Source organism: Gallus gallus, chromosome 3 (genome assembly GCF_016699485.2).
Source record: "Gallus gallus isolate bGalGal1 chromosome 3, bGalGal1.mat.broiler.GRCg7b, whole genome shotgun sequence".
In the NCBI taxonomy this organism is placed as follows: Eukaryota; Metazoa; Chordata; class Aves; order Galliformes; family Phasianidae; genus Gallus; species Gallus gallus.
The window spans coordinates 32,607,355-32,619,444 of record NC_052534.1 but is presented as its reverse complement, the minus strand read 5'-3'; the positions used below and the strand labels follow the sequence as shown (position 1 = coordinate 32,619,444).

At 36.8% G+C, this 12,090-nt stretch overlaps 1 long non-coding RNA gene across 2 annotated transcripts in view; it reads right to left on the bottom strand.

Annotated features, from left to right (window-relative positions):
• Positions 1–10,875, bottom strand: part of LOC101747727 — a 109,801-nt gene extending 98,926 nt beyond the window's left edge. For both annotated transcript variants that reach the window (XR_005858339.2, XR_005858340.2), the window contains exon 1: positions 10,642–10,875. This is a non-coding gene — a long non-coding RNA (uncharacterized LOC101747727). The remainder of the gene's footprint in view (positions 1–10,641) is intronic.
• Between the last annotated feature and the right edge of the window lie 1,215 nt (positions 10,876–12,090).

Below are 12,090 nucleotides of genomic sequence, written 5' to 3'. Positions count from 1 at the left end.
TTGGCTGTTCAAAACTTTAGGAGAAACCTGGGTTCTTGAATGCATGCCTTAAGCCCAAATTGATGTTTGAAACATTGCCCAGGCTTAAAGGGCCTTTTACATTGTGAACTGTTTAGCCCCTTCCCTCCTTTCTCTCCATTTTTTTTTTTTTAATATTTTAGAAAATTGTGCTGTGTTTTCTGTAGAATGCAGGAGATTGCCCCAAAAGCCATGGGAAATGGGCACTTGATGTATGCATCTGATCATTACTACTGTTAAAAAGAAGCTAATAAGCTTATTAGGAGTTATCTGCATATCTGTAATAGTCTTGTTAGTCCTAGGGTGAGTTTGAAACCGTGGGACTATTTGAAAACCATTAATTAAGAATTCCTTTTCACTGTCCCTCCTCTGACTGTGCTAGCAAAGATGATATCTTGTCTTTTTGCATCTGTAATATATTTGAACTGGATTCCAAATATTTTAAGTGTAAATTGACATTGTTTTTAAAAGACAAGTTCATTCTAATCTGTCATTGAATTTTTTATTGCCAACAGCTAAAATTTCAGATGCAAACCTCTGTCAGCGGCTCTCTATTTAGGTGCAACAAGGTCAAAAATACATATCTCTGGCTTCACTGAACCAGTCAGATCCACTTGAGCTGATCATTTGGATTCCCAGTGAATTCAGCAAGTATACCAGGGCTGCCCTGCACTATGTTCTGAGTAGGTAGCCATTTACTACCAATCTTGCATGCGTATGAAAGAATATGACATCAACACTACATCACCGTTTAAGAATAAAGAGTATAGCATAGGACCCATCTGAGACCCTCAAATGATTTGGACAGAGGACTAATTAAACTACAGATGATATCAAAGTTTAGCTTGAATTTAGGGTCTGTATACTGAGGGCAAAGTGAGTTTAAGTCAACATGAACAGCAACACTTCATTGCTTAGAAAATTCTCATGCCACTTCTCAGGCACAAATTATTACACAGTGTTAGCAGGTTGGCTTCCTGGATCACTCACATGGATGTATTAAAATATACCGCATTTGGATTTTGTTGGTCAGCTTTTTCAATTATTTTGCTCAAAATGCTTTTTAAATGAACAAATAACCATAGCATCTTGTACCTTTCCTAAGCTTCTCCCTTTCAGACACCAAAATTTTTGATTAAATAAAAACAACTCAATCGTATTTCAATAAATGTACCTCCATAACTGCAAGTTAGAACTTTAATGAAGGTCTAAGCATCCTCACTTCATGTTTATATTTGCAATATTTTCAACACCACTGGCAAGAGTAAAACTTTTTAAAAAAATTTTTATGGTTTTCTCCTACTGCACATTGAACTAAGGAGAACCATCTCTTTTTTGTCGTGTTTGTATCATTAACAGTGCATGAGTGTCCTTCTGATGGGATTGAAATCTGATTTGTACCAGATGTGATTTCATAGGCCGCATTCATACAGAGTCGTGTCTGCCAGTATATGTTATAGCTACACATTTTTTAACTATTTATGCTCATACTATAGCTTTCAGGTAATTTGCAAGCTTAAGGAAAGTTATCTTCTGGTATACACACCTAAGCAAATCATTTTTATGCAGTTAAAAACAGACTCTGTGTAGCAGATGTGATTTACTTTCAAAGAAGTTCAGAAACATTACTAAGTGAAGTCAGTGTTTTCCCTATAACTGCAATCCCACTATGATACAGAAGTACTCTTTTGGGACAGACTGCAATTTAAAAAGACGATTTCTTGGCTTTTTTCTTCATATCTCCTCTTTTCATTTCTTTGGAAAATTATATTAAAAAGTAGATGTTTGATTGAGATGATCCCTAATATTTTAAATCGGTGAAATCTCTGCTTATTCTATGTTAATGTGAAAAATATCCTGCCTTCATTAAGACTGAAATTTATCTTTTTAAATAGTTAATGCACTCTTTATAAAGAGTTGTCTAGCCAGGTATATTATAAATATTGCTTTCCATTTCAAAATTACGCTAGTATAAAATATATTCCATTCACTTAGTAGTGGTATAAAGACAGTTAAGTACATCAAACCAGCAGGAGCTGGTGAGAATTATAAACATGGCCATGTTCCTGGCTGACACAAATTAGAGTGTATCCAATGACATCAGTGTAACTTTGCTACAGTGTAGAGAAAATACTGGAGAACAGCTCATGGCAATTTGCTATATATGAAATATGTGAGGAGTTAATATGACTGTGCCTGTCTTTGCTGTAAGCAACTTGCCTCAATATTCTCTTCATTTCTTCCAGCCTTGATCTCTTTTCTGGTTTCCGTGTCCCTCTCTAATCCCCAACCTATCTATTTTACACTCTTAACAGAGCTGTGTATTTTAAGTTGCCTCACAGCCTGGGGTGTCAAAACTTGGGTTTTCCTTTTCTACAGTGAAAGAGGCACAGGAAAATCCTTTTGAGATAATACTTGTTGTCTAGCCACTCTCTTTCAGCAACAAGATAGACAGAAAACTGCATTTCAGAGAATAAGCCCTGCAGAGGCTTTCTCAAGTACTTTACATTTTATCATAAATATGATGAAGTCAGCTAAACAGAGCAATGGATTTTAAAAATGAAATATGCTGTTCCCCATAAGTGGAATTGCTTTTACAAAAGCCCATAGGATTAGATTCTCAGCTGAGGCTTCAATGAAAACACATTAGAAATCTAATTACCTGGGCTGCTGAGTTGATAGTAAATGATACCAAAATAATAAACCAATTCTGTCTGACAAAAATCTCACAAACTAATGATAGTTTCGAGTGTTGGGCTTATGTTTGCCTCCTTAGTCTGAACAAAACATGAAAAGCTGTCGTGTCAATAACGCAAGAAGATTACATTTTCTGCTTCTGAAATTATTAATGCTTGCTGCAGAATGCCTAGTTAAATCACTCAACAGAATCTTTCCACTGAAAGAATTTGTGTTACCAAATAAAATCTGGTAATGCACATTGACAAATCATTTTTCTATTTAAGATAATGCAATTAAAGTTGATTTCCCATTAAATTTTCCTCTTTTCAGAAACCAGCAAGGAAAGCCCTGCAGGTTCAAACTTTAATTATTTAAATGCTTATAAAATATACAGCTTGTGAGGTCTAGATGAGCAAATAAAATGAGGGAATGCTGAGACCAGGCATTTCAAAACTCTTAGGCATTCAGAATAATTATTAGTTAAACTTGGAAAATATTCTGAAAAAGGGAAAAAATGCCAGAGGGATGTGTCAGAAACAAGGAATCATCGTCTAACTTTATTACTTACATTTTTCACTTGTTAAAAACTATGTGGAAAAGAAAATTAATGTTACATTCAAGATTACCGGTTATGTAAGGTAATGAAGAATACTGGAAGGTAATCAGTTAGAAGTATTTTCTGTTGTTAATCCAGGCAGGTTTCTTGCTGGCTATGTTTTTTCAGCTAGGTTTACTGTACCAATGTTGATTTCATGGACAAGTTAGTGCCTGAAAGCACCAACTCTTAGGTGCAGTTAATGAATTGAAGAATTAAGAGCTTTATCTGAAATCTGGCCTCAATGCTACAGTTATGTCTAGATCAGATTCCCTGTACATGATCATGCTTTCCCTACCTCTTTCCTACTTGCCTCCTGTTAAAGATGGTTGTCTTTCTGTCCCTACTGCTTTGCTCTCATACAACAGGCATTCCAAATCTAAGACTACCCTACGGCTGCATGAGTTTGATGTAGATAACTTACATGCTTAGCATGCCTCCACATGTCTCAAACTAATTCCTGAGGAAATGGTTTTCAAAACTCAAACATTTTCTGGCCTTGTCAGCAATCTCTCATTATATTTTCACCATGATAGGACTCATTACTGCCATACAGGAGCTAAAGAAAGGAATGTTATCCTTCCTTTCACAGAGGCAAGGGGTGGAAGAGTGCAATAGTGATATATGTAGGGGAATTCAGATAATTTGGCAAGAGGGGAATTCCCTGAATGTTTTCTCTTATCACCTAGGAATCAATCAGGTAGACAATGCAACTGTACAAAGCATACTTTTGTTCTCTCTGCTTTACTGAAAGCATGATCATTTGCTTGGTGTCAGCAGTGGGATCCCAGCTTTGGAGAGGCACCTCCACCAATTGCAAGCCAGCTCTAAGCTGTAGCCCAGCCTGACAACCAAAAGCTGAGGAGAGAGAGACACATTAGTTCCGGATCTGCTGGGGGATTCAGTGAAAATGCCTATTGCCAGCCATGTTTTTCTACTTCAGACTTGAGAGCAGCTGAGACACCGACTGTCAGTAGGTTTCGCTTTTGAACTATGGCCTATGTTTGAACTCAGAATTGAAAGTGAAATCTGAGTGAAGATTGTGCAAGTATGTAAAAAAATAAATACATTCAATGAAGTAGAGGACAATTGATCAAACTGCTACCTGAAACCACAAAGGAGCAAACTCACATTAGAGAGACATTTGAGCACCTTTTGTATTTTTGCTGTACTGAGGCATCGTTGGTACCTGCCGTGTTTTTAGGACTTTGGCTTTTGTGACAGCATTACACCACAGATCTCATTATACCATGCCATAGATACTGAAGCCTTAAAAATAATGGTCATTGAATAATATAATAACAAAACAATAGAATCATAGAATAACTTATGCTGGGAGAGACCTTAAAGACCATTCGGTGCTGTTTTCTCTGCCATGGGTAGGGTTGCTCCCATTAGATCAGTCTGCCCAGAGCCCTGGGCAGATGATGGAAGATGCAGAATCACTATCATTGCATGTAATCAAGGTAAACTAATGGGAATTGTGTAGGAATCTAAGAATACCGAATTCTACTGGAACAGGGACGTAGAGTAAATTACCCAAGACACTATCTCTGCTCTCTAATATCTACGGATTTTGAGTGTCAGCAGAAACAAAATAAATTGTGATGCAACACATGAAAATATTGTTTGTTATATACAATTTTAAAAAACAACGGACTGAACTATGCTATTGCTTATTCCATATCTAGCTTATTAACTGCACTGATGTGGTGTGTGAAGAAATAAAGGGTCGGATCATCCCTCACGTGGAAAACCTCTGTGAGAAAGCAGTAGGGTGGGGTGGGAGAACATATTTCCAGAAATTGTCCATCCTCTCTCCATATATTCCTTTGGTGATAGTTTCTCCTTGTGGAGCAAGTAATGGGAGACACCCAAGAATTCTGCAAGTTGTCTGGGAGCAGAGGGGCATTCATATACTAGCTGACCTTTGCCAAGTGGTACAATGTCAAAGTTTGGTGTGGTTGAATGTGTTCCAGGGTTACAGCATGCACAAGCTAGATCTCTAGTTCTGCTCCACTCCTACTCCTCAAATCCCGCAAGGGGAGTGAAAAGAAGAAGAGAGCTATTTCCATGAGTGGAACTTTTTTCTGTTTGTTTCTGAGATTTTTGTTCTGAGATGCAAGGGTGAGGGTAGTGGAATGGAAATAAATGAGAACAACTCAGAGGAAAGAGAAGAAGATGAGGAGGTATGAGGAAGGTTGAAGGGGCACAGAACAAAGGCGGACAAGGTGGGCATGAGAGGGAATGCATCTGGAAAAGAAATGACAGCTGGGACAAAGGAAATGAAAGTCAAGAGGGATAATCTTGGTGGAAAGATGGGGCAGAGAGAAAACAAACTCCATCTTTGGAAATGTGTTCAGTATACTAAAAAAATAAAGTAAGGTAACACTGAATTTTGTAACGTTTTCTAAGGACAAGTCATTCAGTCTACCCTGAGTACATGATTGAAGATGTATTCAGGAGAAATGGACAGCCTCTCTTACAGACCTAGAAGCCTAGCTGTGTCAAAGGAAGACAAACTGTACTCAGATATTGGCTTTCAAGTTGTGACAAACTGGAAATAAAATCAGACATTTCCAGAAATGATGTGGGCTTCTTTTACCATATTGGCTACACCATGACTTGTTTCATAAATTTCCACCAGATTTTGAGGATCATGATACTATTGGAAGCTGCTATCATTTTCCTCTTAGGTACTTCCATTCCCTGAGTGCAGAAAGGAGCACTGGTATCATGAATAATGCTGCCAACAGAGTTTAGGTCCTTTGGGAGCTACAGGGAGGGTCTCATTTTTTTTTGAATTTAAAAAGTGGTAATATAAGATTTTTAGTGTACACTGCCTCATTCCAGTACTCCCAAAGATGGGTGAAACTGTGGTAGGTTGTTGTGTGTGGAGAGGAACTGTGTACCGTTATATTCCTTCCTGCTCTGCCACACACCACTATGAAAAGACATTATAGAGTAATCTACAGAATAATTCCTGTGACACAGATCATTGGTGCCTCATGGTGAGTCTCATAATTTGATTTTTGCAGACTCATTTTTTATTTCACTCTATAAAACTGGGATTGAGTTTAGTCTGAATGAGCTTGAGAATTTATGCCATCTGGAAGATTTGTTTTACCTTTTTTTCTCACAAAATCTTTAAGTCAAGTAAGAAATTAGTTCTTATGGAAGATATTTACTGTGCCATATTGCAACACAATCCCCTGTGCCATTGTTTCATAGGCTTCTTAATGTTAGTACAGAAGCTGAGTATTTTTGCTATATCCTCAAACAGAAAACAGAAAAACAAAAGACATGCATGCCTCCACTGAAAAGTGGGATGCCATCCTCATATCTCCAAGTTACCAAAAGTTAATATTACCAAAGTTAAATTTTACTCTTTAGTGTGATACAAGTGTTGCAACACAAGATGAAAGTATTCACTCTTATTCATGAGAAATTCTATCTGAATTCAACCTTTGCTCTAAAGCACTTCTGTTCCATTAGCTCTATGATAAGCTAGCAAACACTAGCAATCTTACCATATTTGGGGTCTTTTTTTTGTTGTTGTTTATTTGTCTGTTTGCTTGTTTGTTTTATGCATAAGAAAGTGCTCTGAGTGAGATTCTGGCAGTACTAATGTCAATGGAAAATATTATAATTGATTTTAGTGGAGCAAGGATTTCATCTGTTGTATCCTAACAAACTTCTTAACAAGCCAAAAGTTGCTTCCTGAACTGGCTCCTCTCAGGGTTATGCTTCAACAGAGTAGCCTAAAAGAAAGACAGCCTTTACTTGCCAGTTTTCCTTTCTGAAGATAACACTAAAATATAGGTGGTTTAATATGAGACATCATTACAGTTCAACTTGCTGTTTCTGTCAGAAAATTGTTACAAAAGTAAGCATTACTTATTAATAACTGTTGAAATTAATAACACAACAGCTTTCTTATTACTGGGAAAACTTGTGGGTTACCATGTGATAAACATTTGCTTATGCAAATAATTCACATAAACAGCTACACAGCTGTTAAATTGTATGTAATTAGACTGAACTCTGACCATCTGTTAAGAGGATTCCATAACCCTATAGAATAAGTGACAATGCAAAGCTTGCCTGCAAAAATTAGCAACAAGGTGTTTAATCAGTGTCAAAACAGATGTCCATTTGATTGTAAGTATAGCTGCTTGATATATGTATTTCTTGATGTATGTATATCTGAAGAAGATAGGTTGCAATGAGAAGTAACCTCATTAAAAGGGACTGGATTTACCTTTTGTAAATATTTTCATTTGTGCTATTGCAGTACTACTAACTTTGAAGCATGGGTTTCTTTTCCTTTCTGCTTTGTGAAAAAGGAAAGCAGACCCAGGAGACACACAAAATTTCAAGAAACAGCTTTGACAAATTAGCATATGCTGATATTAGAAATGCTTAGGGATCTTGAACCCAAACCCAACCTTATTTATCACTCTCTTCCTCCCTCTCCGAGCATCCTCAGCATCCAACGGTCCATAAAGACCACCACTGCAGTCTGTCAAGATGATGAAAACAACATTTTTATTGAAGATTTAGCTAAGCAAATGTACTGAAATAAAATATATTTTGGTATGCATATACTATAGCTATGCATGCAAACTTTGAGTATAAGTGAGGTTCAGTATGTGAGATTCATCTGAGTGAATGTGCTCCCAAGAGCCCCTTCTTCCTTGGCATTTCACCACTCCCTGATCCGAAGCCTACTTACAAAAGTCCCTCCTGCCCCTGGACTTTTTTTCCCCTCCTCTACCCCAGCCTCTGTCTCCTTTTCTTTAGAACATTTGAGGATATTATTCTGGCACTTTGCTTTCAGGAATTTATAATGATATTTGGCCTGCCTAAGGCAGCAGTTGCACATGAGAAAGCATACTAAAAAGATCAGGAATGGAAAATTTAAAATATACTAAATATGGAAAACATACGTATTATTCTTCAAAAGCAGTTTCTTCCCTGACTTCATTCTGTGAGAACAGTGACATTTATTACTAAAATATTATCTTGTATTACATCTGTAATGGAATCCGATTAAGAGACTAGACTTAGTTCCTCAAAATTTGTCCCAGTTACTTTTTACTGTGCCCTACCTCTCAGCATGAGTGAACTAAAGTACATGAAGAGACAGCTTTCCTTAGCCTCCAGTGCAATTTTGTATTAATTTAAAACATGTAGCCAAGGAAAGATAGTGTTCAATCACCATTAAAATTTAATGTACTTGCATAAGCATTTCGTAACAGTGTCAGGCTGAGGATATGGAATTGTAGTGACAAATGTTCAAATATAAAACCTATATTTGTTCTTTTCTTTCACTTGAACAGAAAATGAATGTTTAACCTCAAGGTTGCAGTCTGATTATTACTTTACATTCCTTTTTAATTGCTCTTCATTAAAGTATTTATAAGGACACCTGTCCATATTTATACAAACATATTGTATCCATATATTTAAATAAAGCATTAGGCATAGAGATAATGTTTAAACAGACTTAAGTGACTGAAAAGTCTGCCTAATTTGTTTCCAAAAGGACTATGAGATCTAAGTAATTCAAGTGTTATGAAAAGAAATATTTTTGAGTTGCTTGTTGGACTCAAAAATATGGAGTGCTGTTTGGTGATGTGAGCTCACCTCAAGACCATGCCTTAAGAGCTACTTCCAGAAGCAAAGGGGAATTGCCCTGGCTTCTCCTTGGAGTCATGACGATCTATGTCTTTGGCGTTGCATCTTCCCCTCTATTTCTGGATTCAGACACCATATTTGCATTTATGAAAGCACTACTGTCTTGTCCTATTTGGAGTTATCTGTTGAAGACAGAGAGGTGTGAAAGGGAACTTAAAACCCTAAATAACTGCTCTGGAAATAGTAGGCCTAATTTTCTGTTGCTCTACATTAATGGTCTTTCCAAGAAGTTTCCTACTATTAACTCTTTTCTGAGCTTGAGTGTTTTCAGAGTCGCATTTGCATGCTGAGGATTCTTGGGACCAGACCAAAAGAAATTAGCTTTTTTTTTTTTTTTCCATTGACAGTTTTCTGTGGTATTTAAACTGTTTTTTGTTGTTGCTGCTGTTGTTTGGTTGATTGTTTTTTTGTTTTGTTTTGTTTTGTTTTTAATGGGAATTTCATAACGTGAACTACAGATTCCACAACAGAGCTTCTGGATGGAGAGGGGACAGGCGCTATGTTCTCATCAACATCTCAGAAATGGCAGCATTTTAGAAAATCCATACACAGTCTACTAGTCATTGCACAAATCAAAAGAGTAGTTGGCTATTCTGGATTTATTTCTTAGTTTTGAGGTTTGTTTATTTTTAGATGTATGATTTTGAAGGGCCCCCATTTTACTATGAATCAGAAGGAAAACAAGAAACTGAGTGGACAGAATAAAATAATTGTTTGGTACCTGAAAGTAGTCTCTCCTTGGGGGGAACTGTGCAGTCCCAGGGCTACTTGTTCCTGTTCCCTGAATGTGTACCCCTATATCTCTGCATGCTGCTTGCCCTTAGGAAAACTCTCCACTGTGGTTCTACTTCTCCTCTGCCAAGCTCCAGTGGGTCCCTGACTGTCTTGACAGCAAAATTTCACAATATTAGTGAATAAAGTTTTTTATTTAGATATTTTTTTGAAAGCGAATATGTGATTTCTTTTTTAATAGGAAAAACAAACCTGTGCATAGAAGCTATACAACAAGAGGACAACCAGGGATGTCAGACAGTTCCATTTTCTTCTTTGCACAGATCTTCAGTAGCACAAATATAGGAAGTGATCCAAGATAGACAAAGTTAGAAAAACAGTTACTGAATTGTGGATTTTTTCTCTGAGTCCACCTACACAGTTGAATTTCAAGTTAGAAAATACATTGCTTCACGTAGCCTTGATTCTTTTCCCTTTATAATTTTTTTTAAATCAATTAGTACTCTTCTTCCAGAATCACTGCAGACAAGTACAGCTCTATTCTATATTTGCCCTTTTTCTGCTAGTAGCATTTCATTGCTCTGATGTACCTTCCTCTAGATTTAGATAAGTTATTTTTCTTTAAATCAGAAGAAATGAGAGCCTCAATCTGAGTGGTGCTTAGCCTTCTAATCACTGTAGATCTTTGCTTTCACTGGGAAATTTCAGGTTCAAAGCACTAATAAATCACTTTGAAATTACTCCAGGTGAAATACAACAGGCAAGCTTCCAGTGACTTTTTTGACAATCTTCACTCCTTTTTCACAGACATATATATGTTCAGACAAAATGTATCTCTACCTAATTTACAGGCCTTTCAGGGAAACACAAAAAAATAAGCAAACAAAAAACAAAGCAAACAAACAAAAACAAACTACCTTTACTTCCTTTGAGTTGTTCCTTTCCTCCAGTTCTCCATTTTCTTTCTTTTGAAAGAAAACACTTCAAGATACCTACTAGATGAAGACAAAGGATACTCTCCACCAGCACTCTTCTCCATGAGGTACAAAGCATTCTGATAGAGTGTAGAGAGACTTCAATATCTTTTGAACCTTCAAACGCTTGTAAACTGAGCCCTGTCACAGTGACCCTCCAGTAAGTACACAAGTGAGTCCTCTCTCTCAATCAGTAGAGGACTGGGGACTTTTTGCATTCCACAGGAAAATCTTTGAAGCGATCTGGCACTCTGGCAATGCTGTGTCACATGTGCAATGACTAAGTACGGAGTATATGAAAAGAGTTCCTAGTAGTAAAATAAAAAAACACAATCTATTATAATAGAAGTAAAATGGAGGAATGGAACATTCAGATCACAGATAAAGCTGAAAAATGATCTCAGGACAGGGCTCATATCTGAAGGACAGATTCAATAGAAAGTGTTTTACTGGGTGGAAATGAGAAGGAAGTTCCTTTAGGTCAAGAAGCAGAAGGAAGTCACACTTGCAATCTTTTCTTAGCTGAAGGATTCCCCCAGGAATCCAGGAACTGTGAGGGCAGTGAAGTTCAAAGTCCTTGCTGGACTTGTGATGCATAAACTTCAGACATTTGGCATCAGTCTGACACCTCATTGAAACAGCAAAAGCCATTGAAAAAAACCGATAATGGTTCTACTGTTTACATATACGTGTGTAGTATATGAAATTTTCATCTTGGTGCAACTTATTGTTTTCTGATGAATCAACACAATGACTTGCCTAACTGAGGAAACAGTTGAGCATTGCCAGAAAGTTCAGTGAGTTTATTTAATTTCATCTGGGAAAACTGCTGTCAGTTCATATCGCAGCTCTCCAGTTTGAAAATGCATCACACATCTGGGGGAAGATCCTGATCTTGCTTTCACTATGTGCCAGTTCATAATCATTCCTTTGACTGCAGTGAAACAACTATGACACCGTGGTACTGGGAGGATATTTGGACACTATCCCCAACAGTCCACACAGATTTTTGTTTGCTTCCCTGTGCACGAACAAAAGCCTGGGTTTTCATTTTATTTTTTTAATAGATTAAAAGAACGAGAAAATATTACTATCACAAGAATGGTATTTCGATATTTTTCTTGTTGTTGAATGAACACAGAAGTATATTCACAAAGAAAAATGACCTAGATAATTCCTCATCCCTTCAATATCTTTTTGGAAAGTCTAAGCTATTTTCTTTAGTAGTAAACTCCTCTTTTCATGTTTAGTCCCAATTATAGACAAGAGAGTTCAGCTTGTTCTTTGAGACTGACAAATACAAATCACATTTTAATCTGTCAGCCAATTATTTAAAGATAGAAAATTAGAACCTCTTCTTTATCAAAGCTGTTAAAATGAGATAATCGTGGT